Below are 6,554 nucleotides of genomic sequence, written 5' to 3'. Positions count from 1 at the left end.
GAACCCACGACCTCCTGCACACCAGGCGAGGTAGTCAACATCTCCTAGCCACCGTGATGATGATGATGATGAGAGAGAGAGACACGCAGACTCCAAATATACAGCAGCAGGCATCGTCAGGGTCGGGATCGAACCCACGACCTCCTGCACACCAGGCGAGGTAGTCAATATCTCCTGGCCACCGTGGCACCCTTACACAATTGCGGCCCTCCTCTCTCGTTGTTAGCGAGCAATGCCCCCCCCCTACCCCCCTCCCCCCCCCCAGTGCTCTGAGCTGCGAGGGCATTAGCCTCTGGATGGCCGCACAAAAATCTGATAATTAAATCCATCTGTGCGACGGTTTGAGTGTCGCGCCTTTGGGGGGAGGAATTGGGGGGGGGGGGTCTCCTTCCCTGGGACGAACAGATATCGACTACGATCTGTGGAGGTGGTGGTGGTGGAGGTGGTGGTGATGGTGGTGGTGGTGATGGTGGTGGTGGTGGAGGTGGTGGTGGTGGTGGAGGTGATGGTGGTGGTGGTGGTGATGGTGGTGGTGGTGATGGTGGTGGTGGTGGTGGTGGTGGTGGTGGAGGTGGTGGTGGTGGTGGAGGTGATGGTGGTGGTGGTGGAGGTGGTGGTGGTGGTGGAGGTGATGGTGGTGGTGGAGGTGATGGTGGTGGTGGTGGTGGTGGAGGTGGTGGTGGTGGTGGAGGTGATGGTGGTGGTGGTGATGGTGGTGGTGGTGGTGGTGGAGGTGGTGGTGGTGGAGGTGGTGGTAGTGGAGGTGGTGGTGATGGTGGTGGTGGTGATGGTGGTGGTGGTGGTGGTGGAGGTGGTGGTGGTGGTGGAGGTGGTGGTGGTGGAGGTGATGGTGGTGGTGGTGGTGGTGGAGGTGGTGATGGTGGTGGTGGTGATGGTGGTGGTGGAGGTGGAGGTGGTGGTGGAGGTGGTGGTGATGGTGATGGTGGGGTCAAGTGTGGGTACTCCTAGCGGGCGTCGTAGTAACGACATTATAAGCTCGTTGGGGTTTGTGCGACAATTGGTGAGAGCGATTTTTTGTGATCGCCAGGCCGCGTCTGAAGAAGCGATACTAAATAGCAGCTCAGCGAACACAACTAAAAACCGTTTATGGATTATTTTTTGCTATTGATTTAAATGTCCACGCGATCATGATTATGATGATGATAAGCTACTTTCGTTGAGCGATCTTTTGTGATGGCCAGGAACGCCTCTGGAGAAGCGATACTAAATAGCAGCTCAGCGAGGACTTAGCTGACAACATAAAATAGTTTATGGACTATTTGGCTGCTGATTTAAATGTCCACACGATCATGAAGATGATGATGATAAGCCACTTTCGTTGAGCTATCATTTGTGATGGCCAGGAACGCCCCTGGAGAAGCGATACTATATAGCAGATCAGCGGGGACTTACACCTGGTTAAATAAAAAAAATTGCTTCAATTTTTTTCGTTTAGTTTTATTATTGGATGCTAAAAAAATTGCTTTAATTTAGCTTTAAAATTTTACCGTTTAGTTTTATTATTGGATGCTAATAAATAGATTTAATTTAGCTTTACTTTTAACCGTTTAGTTTTATTATTGGATGCTAAAAAAATAGCTTTAATTTAGCTTACATTTTTTACCGTTTAGTTTTAATATTGGATGCTAATAAATAGGTTTCATTTAGCTTTACTTTTTACCATTTAGTTTTATTATTGGATGCTAAAAATAGCTTTAATTTAGCTTTAATTTTTTACCGTTTAGTTTTATTATTGGATGCTAAAAAAATTGCTTTAATTTATCTTTAACTTTTTACCGTTTAGTTTTAATATTGGATGCTAATAAATAGGTTTAATTTAGCTTCATATTTTTTACCGTTTAGTTTTATTATTGGATGCTAATAAATAGCTTTAATTTAGCTTTATATTTTTTACCGTTTAGTTTAAATATTGGATGCTAACAAAATTGCTTTAATTTAGCTTAAAATTTTTACCGTTCAGTTGTATTATTGGATGCTTTGGTGGGGAGATGTGAACTACCTGGACCCTTGGTTCTTAACCTTTTAGTTCAGCCTGCACCCCACTTGGTTCTCCAGTCGTGAACAACAACAACAACGACGACATGTAACAATGTTAATAACTACTTCGGGGTTGATGTACCAAAGTAAAGTTGAATCTTGACTTAAAGCTTTCGTGACTGCAGGAATCCCTACTCTTTGAGTCTTTCGGTAAAGTAACGTAGATAGGTTCAAAGAAAATAACAAAAATATAACAAATAACAATAAATATAAAGTAACAATAAATAAGAAATTAATTGTTATTTTCTTTGAACATATCAACGCGACTTCACCGAAAGACTCAATTAATACAAAGTAAAGTTGTAACTCACCTTGCCCGTACTGAATTTGTGTTTTCGATTATATTATTTTTTCACCTTCTTACAAAGCAATCTGCCCGTGTCTCGCACTGCGCCCCCAAGAAAGGGCATCTCGCACTGCCCCCCCCCCCGAACCACTTCTCGAGATCGTAAGCTGCCAACCCCGTTGAGCTACATCTGTGGCCACGTGGCCTCTGAAAAAGAGTCACGTGGCTCAGCGGCGCCTTACCAGGTTTAAAATAATAAATAGTTTTAGTTTTCGATTTAAAGCTTTCGTGACTGCAGGGATTCATCTTCTTGGTTCTTTCGGTAAAGTCACGTTCTACGTCACGTTCTACGCGACTTTACCGAAAGAACCAAGAAGATGAGTTTTAGTTTTGTTCAGTTTTACTCTCGTGGGGATGGGTCTCGTGGAGGCTGCTACCAGTCGGGCTCCTTCAGCCAGCAGTGGAGTGAGCTAAGCAGTTGCAGGGCTGCGCCTTCGTCTTCGAACGTGTTTTCGGTGGTGGTTGTTGTTATGAAACGCGGCGTGGATTCCCATGGGAACTTCTGGGACCATTGTCTCGTGAGGGCGAGGGGTATTATGGGTAGGAAATGTGTGTGTGTGGGGGGTGTGGGTTTATGTGTGTGGGTGTTGACATTTGCCTTTCTGCGGTGTGTAAACTACGCCACGAGGGAGACAAAGGCGGCCGGGCGTGCGTGGTGCTGGCACACCCACAACCCCCTCGCGTGCCGTGCAGGCCATCATAGGTGCTCGCTAACGGCACTTGCCCCAACAGTCTGCTAGAGGCTACACGGGGGATCTTTGTCTTTGTGTGAGGAGCGGTGGCGCAGTGGTTAGCACTGCACTACCGCTATCAACACGGCAGGGACCCGAGTTCGATTCCCACTCACGTCGACCCAATATCAGTGGCGAATAATTAAACCGGTCGTGGGTTTCCCTTAGGTCGACTCAGCCTTAAAAAACGAGTACCTGGTGCGATGTGTAAAAAAAAACATCGCCACTGGGGAGACAAAGGCGGTCGGGCGTGGTGCTGGCCACCCACCCCCTCGCGTGCCGTGCCGGCCTTCATAGGTGCTACTCGCTAACAGCACTTGCCCCAACAGTCTGTTCGAGGCAACACGGGGGATCTTTGTCTTTGTCTCCTTCATAGGCGCTGCTGCTACTCGCTACTAACAGCACTTGCCCCGACAGTCTGTTAGAGGCTACACGGGGGAGCTTTGTCTTTGTTTCTTTCATAAGTGCTGCTGCTACTCGCTAACAGCACTTGCCCCGAGAGTATGTTAGAGGCTACACGGGGGATCTTTGTCTTTGTCTCCTTTGTAGGCGCTGCTGCTGCTACTCGCTAACGGCACTTGCCCCGACAGTCTGTTAGAGGCTACACGGGGGATCTTTGTCTTTGTCTCCTTTGTAGGCGCTGCTGCTGCTACTCGCTAACGGCACTTGCCCCGACAGTCTGTTAGAGGCTACACGGGGGATCTTTGTCTTTGCGGGGTGGGTGGATGGGGGTCAGAGTCACCATTTCCCGTGCCTCTCTATCAGCTTCCAGCATCTGGTCACACCACGCCCTTAGGGGCCGTGCTGAGCGGTGTAAAGGCGGGGAGGGGGTGGGTGGAGAGGGGGGGGGGCGCGGGGTGGGAGGCGTTCATCCAGCAGTGGAGAGATCATGGCTTCATCTTAATTATCCAGAAGAGCCACACCTGGGTGACGCAGCGGTTGTTTGAGATGTTAACTACCTCGCCTGGTACACAGGAGGTCGTGGGTTCAGTCCTGACCCTGACGACTGCTGCTGTATATTTGGAGTTTGCGTATCTCTCTCTCTCTCTCCCTGTGGTGAGATGTTAACTACCTCGCCTGGTGTACAGGAGGTCGTGGGTTCAGTCCTGACCCTGACGACTGCTGCTGTATTTTTGGAGTTTGCGTATCTCTCTCTCTCTCTCCCTGTGGTGAGATGTTAACTACCTCGCCTGGTGTACAGGAGGTAGTAGGTTCAGTCCTGACCCTGATGCCTGCTGCTGTATATTTGGAGTTTGCGTATCTCTCTCTCTCCCTGTGGTGAGATGTTAACTACCTCGCCTGGTGTACAGGAGGTAGTAGGTTCAGGCCTGACCCTGACGCCTGCTGCTGTGTATTTGGCGTTTGCGTGTCTCTCTCTCTCCCTGTGGTGAGATGTTAACCACCTCGCCTGGTGTACAGGAGGTCGTGGGTTCACTCCTGACCCTGACGCCTGCTGCTGTATATGTGAAGTCTGCGTGTCTCTCTCTCTCCCTGTGGTGAGATGTTAACTACCTCGCCTGGTGTACAGGAGGTCGTGGGTTCACTCCTGACCCTGACGCCTGCTGCTGTATATGTGAAGTCTGCGTGTCTCTCTCTCTCCCTGTGATCACTCCGTGGATTTATCTCTGGGTCCTCCCGGCATTTCCCCTCCACATTTCGAATCAATGTCACGCATTTGGAGTATTTGGGCTGCTAAACATATCCACGTGACGACGATAATGATGATGATAAGCCCACTTCGTTGAGCTGATATCATTTGTGATGGCCGGGTGGCTTCTGAAATAAAGAGGTTCTTGATAGCTCAGTGGGTTCTTACGTGATAAAATTAATAAATAAAAATGTTTAGAATAGGTTTTCCTCTTTTTTCTGGCAACAAAACAGGTGTTAAGATCTTCTTTGGTTCTTTCGGTAAAATCACGTAGGGAGAAGAAAAACAATAACAGATCACGACGTTTCGATCGCCACACAAGCAACCGTCTTCAGGTGTGGCGATCGAAACGTCGTCATCTATTATTCTTTTTCTACCGACGTGATTTTACCGAAGCAACCAAAGAGTATGGATTCGTGCAGTGTACGGGAGCTTCAAATCAACTTTTTACAAGGGATCATGTTGCCAGAAAAAAAGTGGAAAACCTGTTCTCACATTTTGGTCCTGGTAAAGGAGGTCCCATGATAAAATGTTGTTCAGTTAAAAAAAAAAGTTGAGTTAACAAGAAATTGTTCGGTAAAAAAAAAAATGTTTAGTTACAAAAATTCAATCTCGATTTGAAGCTTTCGTGACTGCAGGAATCCATACTCTTTGGGTCTTTCGGTAAAGTCACGTAGGTAGAAAATAAAATAAAACAAATCACGACGTTTCGATCGTAACACAAGCAACCTTAATCAGGTGGAACACCCTCAGCATTTTGTTCCAACTGATGAGGACTGCTCGTGTTGCGATCGAAACGTCGTGATTTGTGTTATTTTATTTCTACCTCCGTGACTTTATCGAAAGAACCAAAGAGTTTTTTTTTAAAAAAATCAGCCGATTTCATGTTCGCTGTTCGGAGCGGGGAATTTATATCAGCCGGCCAAATCACTCCAAACGCGTGGCGACCTCGATTCTAAAGGGTGGAGGGGGAACCCCTGGAGGACCCCCTCGAGCAGAGGTCCACAACCTTTTTGGCATCTGCAGGGACCAGTTTCGTGGAAGACAACTTTTTCACGGACCGAGGGGGGGGGGGAGTTCATCATTGGGTCTTACCCCCTTTTCAAAGAAGCTCTCCGGCGACGTTTGTTTTTTACTCATTTTGGCTACTAGGGGTTAGCAGCTTGTGGGCTGACCAACACTGTGGCATGGTTTAGCCATGTTTGTTTGTTGTAGTACAGAGTTAGACTGATGGCCTTAATCTAAGTTGTCTTGTTGTTGTTTGACTTGCATCCCACTGGAATTTTTGCACACAGCGTTGGTGTACCGTGTTTTTTCTGCAATATTTTGCTGTCTTTTCTTGGATTTTCTGTTTGCACTCAGTCACATATTCACTACAAGATGTTTTTTTGTTCATGTTTTTGTTTTTTGTTTGTTGCGGTTGCACCCGATTCAAGAGCCGAATGGCCCACAGGGCTATACACAATAAATGAACTTGAACTTGAGACAAGTGCGGGAAAGAGGCGCGGACGGAAGTGGTCAATAATAAAATCATGTGGGCCACGCGCGGCCTCACCGCTCTCACCTCCTGCTGCTGTGCGGCCCGGTTCCTAACAGGCCACGGGCCGGTAGCGGTCCGTGACCCGGGGGTTTGGGGCCCCTGATCTCGAGGATAAATCCCCGCGGTGTGTTGTGTGGTGACGAGACGCGGGCACCAGATGGCAGCACAGCAACTTCGCATCGCCACGTGGCGAAGCTGCTGCTGCTGATGCTGTTGCTGCTGCTTGCTGCT

Source organism: Lampetra fluviatilis, chromosome 3 (genome assembly GCF_964198595.1).
Source record: "Lampetra fluviatilis chromosome 3, kcLamFluv1.1, whole genome shotgun sequence".
NCBI classification, from domain to species: Eukaryota; Metazoa; Chordata; class Hyperoartia; order Petromyzontiformes; family Petromyzontidae; genus Lampetra; species Lampetra fluviatilis.
This window is presented reverse-complemented; position numbering follows the sequence as displayed.